The sequence below is a fragment of the Gossypium raimondii genome, chromosome 4 (genome assembly GCF_025698545.1).
Source record: "Gossypium raimondii isolate GPD5lz chromosome 4, ASM2569854v1, whole genome shotgun sequence".
NCBI lineage: Eukaryota > Viridiplantae > Streptophyta > Magnoliopsida > Malvales > Malvaceae > Gossypium > Gossypium raimondii.
Genome location: NC_068568.1, coordinates 29,138,720 through 29,147,030, shown reverse-complemented (window position 1 = coordinate 29,147,030; position 8,311 = coordinate 29,138,720). Strand labels below are relative to the sequence as shown.

The 8,311-nt window shown below is 35.6% G+C and overlaps 1 non-coding gene across 1 annotated transcript; it reads right to left on the bottom strand.

Moving 5' to 3' along the window:
• Positions 1-5,742: 5,742 nt before the first annotated feature.
• Positions 5,743-5,848, bottom strand: LOC128040752 (small nucleolar RNA R71). The gene has a single exon (XR_008195558.1). It is a non-coding gene; the product is annotated as a small nucleolar RNA R71 (small nucleolar RNA).
• Positions 5,849-8,311: the final 2,463 nt, after the last annotated feature.

Here is an 8,311-nt window from a genome sequence, read left to right as displayed (position 1 = left end):
AAAAGAAAGAAAAACAAAATAGGTCATCTTCAACCTTTATTTTCTTGTTCTTAAACCAAAACACCATAGCAAAAGAGGAGCTAGGTTCGGCTAAGCCAATTTTCTATTGCATGGTATGTGTGTGAGCCCCGTTTTTAGTGACTTATATTTTTTAAATTCATTTTAGCTTAATCTACTTATTCTGAGGGTTAATTTGAAAAAATTTTAAAGGTTGAGGGATTTTCCATGATTGATTTTGAATGTTTTTTTGGTGTTAATTGATAGATTATTAAACTTGGTTGTTAAATAAACTTGTTTTGTTAAGTGATTTTTGATGAATTTAAGGTTAAAGATTAATTTGTTAAAAGTGTAAAATTCCTTGAGGTTAATGTGCAATTTTGGTAAATATGGGCTATTCAGGACCCTTAGTAAAACCGGGTAGCATGTTTTAGGTGGAAAAATGGTGAATTTGCAAGTTGAGAATTTAGGGACTGAGTTGCACAAAAGTTAAAAATATTAGAGGTAATTCTATAATTTTACATTAATATGGATTATAGGTTTGAGTTGAATATTTTAAATTATTTTAAATATTTAATTGAGTTAAATTGTTATTTAGATCAAGAAAAAAAATCAATTGGATTTGGATCGAGGAAAAGCGAAAGTCTCAGATTAGTTTCGACTTAGTTGTAACAAACGTGGTGATTGAGGTAAGTTCATATAAGTATTAAACTTATTAATTGAATTTTTGAATGTTATATTTATGTGTATTAAATTATGTATAAATTAGATTGTTAGTTGTATAATGCTTTTGTATAATGGATCAAAAGGTGATACTTGTTAAATTGGATGTGTAAATTGCAAAATATGTAATTTATGAAGCATGTGTGAAATGGTATAAAATAATGAAATTAAAGGATTCGGGTATGTGCAAAGGTCTCGTTTGAACCTTGTCAATTCTTAGGATACAAATGACATGTCATTAAGGATTATATGGTTTCAGGTGCTGGTCCTAAATGTCCTCCCGATGGATGAGGTCCTACATTTGTTGTGGATTCTCCACAACTCGTGTAAGTAGCATCGTGTAGCTAACATTCCGACCTAAAGCTCATGTGAGTAGACCCATTTCCTAGCTCGTGTGAGCACTATTGGAAAAGAAAGGTTACGGTTACATGAAAAGGCAAACTATGTGTGAACATTCCTAAGTATCCGACGTAATTCTATATGGTTCAACGGGTAAGTAAAGGAAAATGAAAAGGTTCGTACATTAAAATATTGATATAAATGATCATATGAATTGGAAATTTGATGTGGTCAAATGAATGGAAAAAGGGTACTAAATAAGCATATGAAGAAAGTTGAATGAATTTAATTCATTCCATGCCATATACCATGTTCCATAAATGCTATGTTGTTAATTTATCTACTAACTATGTGGATTGCATTGAATAGGAAAGTAAGATATTTATATGACATGTTGCGCATGGTTGAATGATTTAACGTTTGGGGTTTGGTAAGTTTGAGTTTATCTTATACGAGCTTACTAAACATTCGTTGCTTACGTAGTTGTTTTTCCTTTATTTTGTAGATCATCGAAAGCTCAACCGGTTGCAATCTTGTCAAAGTTTAACACACTATCCAGTAATCACTTCGGTAGTTTTGGTTATTTTGAATTTTGGTTATAAATGGCATGTATAGGGTTTGATGTCAATGAAGCCTTTTGATAGGTTTTGGTTTCTCTTGTAAATGATTATATGTATATATAGTTTAGTTTGGCTTGTATATGCTAGAACTCTTATGACTATGGTCATTTTGGTATGCCTAACTAGAATGGTATGTTGTGATGGTAATGGCTGACAATAAATAGCTCTTTTATATCCATGTTATGTGGTTGAGATATGGCATTATAGTTTTGTTCTAAAATCATTTTGATTTGGTATGAATTGAGGTGCCTTTGAATGGCATATTGGTTAGAATTTTTAGGTTGATTGATTTGGTATATTTTAGGATATCTGAAGAGTGTTTTGGTCAACTGAATGCATGTGCAAATGGTGTAACTTGTTGGACAAGGTTAAGCATTGAAATGGCTTGTTTTAGGGGCTAAATTTGGAGCACAAGGCCTAGGAAATAGGTTGTCACACGACCGTGTGCCACACACGGTCACCTTACATGGCTATGTATCATTTATATTTTAAGTGCAGGTTTTACACGGTCTCCAACATGGCCTACGACACGATCGCGTGTCTCAAAATAGTTTGTTACATGGTCTAGCACACGGTCTGCAACATGATCGTGTGGCCCTATTTCAAATACACACACAAGCGGATACACGGGCTGGGACATGGCCGTGTGACCCCTATTTTCACAATTTTTCATGTTTTTCTCAAAATTTTCTAATTTATTCAAATTTATCCCCAATTGCTTTTAAATTTTTTTAGGGCCCCCGAAAGCTGGATTTAAAGCCCAAATGGGTATATTTGCTATGATTGGAATGAGATATTGGAATTTATTCTTAAGTTTAATTATTTGTTCTATTTTGAATTTAAAGGTTTTATTTTGTACAATAATGCTCCATAACCCTAATCTGGTGACGGAGACGGGTTAAGGGTATTACACTTCATGCAGACTCATCCTTAACAGTCTCATTCATATCTGACTTACTCATGACAAACTCTTTCACAACAGACTTGTTCATATCATCAAAACACATATATACACTTTTTACTCATTCAGACACATTAACCATTGACCTCAGAGATCATATCCATATTCCATACGAATCATTCATGCAAATTCATCAGACATACATTTATCACAAAATCATCACATCATGCATTTTTTTCCACAGAAGGTTCTAACACACATAATACATTTACAAGAGTCCGCTTAGGGATTCACTTGACTTCTATTAAGTCGGATACTTAGGCTTCTATTAAGTAGACCGGCAACCCCTAATTGACAGAACATGGTAACTCATCAAGAACTATACTTTTAACTCATTTTTTTCATTTTGAACATCAGAAATCTCTAAATAAGACTTTACCATACTTACTTTACCCAGTTAAATCGAGCAGCTTCTTAACAGCTTAGTATGTAAGGTTGTAGATCTTACCTTAAAAAGGGGAATCTCAAAGCCTAGATACATATTTCTAACTCAGCTTAAACGATGAGAGGAATTCTCTGTGTTTCTCCCCTTTTTATAAACAAAGATTACTTCTTGAAGAAGTAAGAGAAAGGTCCGCCATTGCTTACCCGGGTTACTAGAAATACGAAAATTTATGTGTTTTTACATGCCCTTTTTAACTTAAAATCATGCTATTTTGGTTAAATTCTTGTCGAAAAATAATTAAATATTATAAAATAATTAAATTATGTTAAAAATATGAACATGATGAATTTTAATTAATTTTATAGTTAATTTTGATTAATTTTGACTATTTTCGACATATTCGCACAAAGGGCGAAAATCGGCTCAGCAGACAATGCTCGAAGAATAAAATCGAGAAGCAATTTGAAGCATCGAGGCAAATTTATTTCCAGACTAAGATGGTCAAAAAATGTGTGTTAATTCATAATATAATTAATTTTAATTTATTCCCAATTTAATTTGGGCTAAATAAATTATTATTAATTAATTATGTAAAAAAATAGTCTAGTTGAACCGCATTCGTTGAACCGAATCTAGTGAACCGAACCAGCAACCAATTGGGCTGCCCAGAACCTTCCATATGCTGACCTAAATCAGCATTTTAGCTGACTAAATAAGCTTGCAAAGAAACCCTTGAAGAACTTTCAACCTTGCATTCAAACCCCTCCAAAAAATGTGGCTTTATGGATTTGCCCCAGGCTATTTTTAACAAAGTTGAATCTCTCAACTTTGCCATGTGTGTGGCCAGACAAGGGGGATATCTTTGACTGATGGAATTTTCTATTTTTAGCAGCCACAATCAGCTATAAAAGTCACCCCTTGTTGATCATTCAAATCATCCCTCACACTATCATTCTCTCTTTTCCTCTCTCACTTTCTCTCAACTTTTCCTTCCCATTTTCCCTTTTGTTCAAGTGTCAATTTCTTATATTGGGAAAGAGGTCCTCATCAGCCATTTTTGAGTAGCAATTAAAGTGTTCATAAGCCACCTTGATAGCCGAGTACAACGGTGAACGAAGAACGGAGCAATCAGTCAAGCCACGGAGAAACATCGGATTTGCTTCTTGTTCCCTATCTTTTTAAATTTCATTGTTGTTTTGAAAAACATGTTTATGAATATTTATGCTATTGAAATGGTTATTTTAATCAATCTAGCTTGAATTTAATCCGTGTTAGGTTGATTATATTTTGCCTGCTTGAATTATTGAAATTGTGTTTGTGCTTTTATACGTCTCGGTAAGATGCTTGATTAAGTAAAATCATGCTTAAGTTATTCTTGCAATACTAATTGTTAGATAACTAATGAATTAATTATTAAATCATATTGAAATTGTAATTAATCGACACAATACTTAACCAGTGCATGTTTATTCTTCTATGGTAGCTGAAGTTAATTTAGCATTGTATTTGGCGATACATATGCCTTGCATAACTTGCAAGATTATTGTGATTAAACTGTTTCAAGGTAAAAATAATCTGTTACCTCACTTGATCTTTTATATGCTTGTGAAGATTGATTAATCGCTTGGATTGACATTGAAAAATGTTAAAGAGATTGATTAATTTAATAAGTATGTATGAGCCGTAGTTAGCAAATTACCGAGTTGCCGTGAATTTGTTCGTAGCAGTATAAACATAAGTTTAATAATTCTAAGTTAAAGGAATGTAATTAATCCAACACAATTATATCATCTTGATTAAACCTTATTTGAAATCGTGCATTAGAACCTTTTTATTTTTAAATTCTTTTTTACTTAGTTTTTAACCCTTAGTTTTTAATCATCTTTAAACCAAAATATTTTCCATCACCAAAGTGTTTTAACATTAATTTCATAAATATTCCATTTTACAGTCCCTGTTGGTACGATAACTCGACATTTACTTGTCACTTTATTACTTGTTGCGATTGTGTACACTTGCACATTTTCGTCATTCCAAGTTTTTGGCGCCGTTGCCGGGGACTCTTTTAAAAAAAGCCAATATTTGTGAATTTGTTTTTACATTTTGGTTTATTTATTTTCCTATTTAAATATTTACTTACTTAATCTTTTTATGATTATTTCAGGTGTTTATGAGTATTGACCAGATTATCAACTTACTCCCTGTGGACCCTAAAATAGAATGAACCTTTCGACAGCGAAGAAGACAAGTGAACCAGAGAAGGACCGAAGAGATAAACTTTGAGAATATGAATCAAGGAAATGGAGCAAACCTTGCTTAGAATCCTATCCTTATTGCTGATGATAGGGATAGAGCTTTACGACAGTATGTCGTGCCAGTATTTAACGATCTTAATTCGGGTATTAGGAGACCCGAAATTGAGGCGCAACAATTCGAGCTGAAGCCAGTCATGTTAGAGATGCTTCAGACTGTGGGCCAATTCAGTGGAATGCCTACTGAAGATCCTCATCTTCACTTAAGACTATTTATGGAAGTGAGCGATTCTTTCAAGTTAGCCGGAGTACCTGAAGATGCATTACGACTGTAGTTGTTCCCATATTCGCTAAGGGACAGAGCTCGTGCCTGGTTGAACTCATTGCCACCGAACTCCATTTTTACATGGCAAGAGTTAGCTGAGAGATTCCTCATGGAGTATTTCCCACCGGGCAAGAATGCCAAGTTGCGGAATGAGATCACTACCTTCCAACAAATGGATGATGAGTCACTGTATGAGGCATGGGAAAGGTACAAAGAGTTATTACGAAAGTGCCCTCATCATGGAATCCCACATTGTATTCAACTTGAGACATTCTATAATGGTCTCAACGCTTACACGAGAATGGTATTGGACGCCTCTGCTAACGGTGCTCTCCTTTCTAAGTCTTATAATGAGGCTTACAAAACTATTGAGGGGATTGCCAGCAACAATTATCAATGGCCAAAAAATCGTGGCGAAATCACCATGGCGAAATCAATGGCCAACAATTATCAATGGCCAACTTTTATAACTCATCGTGGCGAAATCACCCGAATTTTTCCTAGAGTAACCAAGGGGCTGGAACCAGTTCATGGGTAAGTCCGGTCCAGTGCGTGCCAAAAAAAGAGGTATCACTGTCGTAGAGAACGAGAATAACGAGTTGATATCGACTAGAACGGTTACAGGATGGAGAATCTGCATCGATTACCAGAAGCTGAACAATACGACTAGGAAAGATCATTTTCCTTTGCCGTTCTTGGACCAGATGCTGGATAGACTGGCAGGACGAGATTACTACTATTTTCTCAATGTATACTCAGGGTATAATCAGATTATAGTAGCACCAGAAGATCAACACAAAATGACATTCACCTGTCCGTACGATACGTTTGCATTTAGACGCATGTTATTTGGTTTATTTAATACACCCGCTACATTTCAAATATGTATGATGTCTATTTTTACTAACATGGTTGAGAAATATTTGGAAGTTTTTATGGACGATTTTTCAATATTCGGAGATACTTACAATGATTGCTTAGCCAATCTAACTAAGGTACTAAGGCGATACGAAGAAATGAATCTTGTACTCAACTAGGAAAAGTGTCATTTTATGGTACGAGAAGGAGTTGTTCTAGGGCATCAGATAACGAGACATGAGATCGAGGTAGATAAAGCAAAGGTAGACGTTATTGAGAAACTCCTACCTCTTACATCTGTAAAGGGTATTAGGAGCTTTTTGGGTCACGCTAGTTTTTATCGAAGATTTATCAAGAACTTCTCTAAAGTTGCTAAACCCTTATGCAAATTATTGGAGAAGGACTCTATATTCAAGTTTGATGACGAATGCTTAAAAGCCTTCAACGATTTGAAGAGTCGATTAGTCACGGTACCCATAATCATCACACCAGACTGGGATTTGCCATTCGAATTGATGTGTGACACAAGTGACTTCGCAATTGGAGCTATCTTGGGCCAGCGAAGGAACAAAGTTTTTCATCCCATCTACTATGCAAGTTGAACCCTAACAGGAGCTCAATTGAATTATACGGTAATAGAAAAAGAGTTACTTGCTATTGTGTTTGCTTTCGACAAGTTTCGATCTTATCTTGTAGGTACCAAAGTGACTGTCTATACGGACCACTCGACAATTAGGTATTTACTTGCGAAGAAAGATGCTAAGCCAAGGTTGATCTGATGGGTACTTCTACTTCAAGAGTTCGGTCTAGAAATTCAAGATCGGAAGGGAGTTAAAAATCAAGTAGCAGATCACTTGTCCAGATTGAAGCCACAAGAAGGGAATTCTCCTCTTATACCAATTCAGGAGACGTTTGCAGACGAACATATCCTAAAGGTAAATCATGTTTATAATACCCATTGGTTTGCTAATATTGCTAACTATTTAGCTTGTGGTTTGATGCCAATTGATAAGACGTATCAAAAAAGGAAAAAGTTTCTTCACGATGTGAAGTACTATTTCTGGGAAGAGCCATATGTCTTTAAAAAGTGTGCAGATCAGATGATCAGGAGATGTATGGCAGAAGATAAAATACTGAAGATTTTATACCACTGTCACTCAGCTCCAAGTGGGGGACACTTCGGAGGTACACGACAATGCCAAAGTAATCGCAAGTCGATTTTTTAGCCAACACTATTCAAGGATGCATATGCTTACGTGAAGAGCTGTGATCGATGTCAAAGGGTTGGAAATGTCACCAACAGAAATGAGATGCCTCGAACAAACATCATTGAGGTAAAGTTATTCGATGTATGGGGTATTGACTTTCTTGGTCCTTTTCCTCCGTCTTGCGGTCACAAGTACATACTAGAAGCAGTAGACTATGTGTCTAAGTGGGTCGAGGCTGAGGCATATCCGAGAAACGATGCTAAGGTTGTGATGAAGTTTCTGCAGAAACATGTGTTCACAAGGTTTGGAACCCCAAGAGCTATCATCAGTGATGAAGGATCCCACTTTGTGAACAAGTGGTTAAAATGGTTATTAGACAAGCACGGAATGAAACACAAGGTTGCAACAGCTTACCATCCGCAGACAAACGGGCAAGCTAAACTGGCAAATAAGGAGATCAAAGGCATACTTGATAAGGTAGTCTACCCGAACCGACGAGATTGGTCCACAAGATTAGATGATGCTTTATGGGCTTACAGAACAGCATGCAAGACACCGTTAGGGATGTCACCCTATAGATTGGTCTTTGGAAAAGCCTGCCGTCTACCATTGGAGTTAGAGCACAAAGCTTACTGGGCTCTTC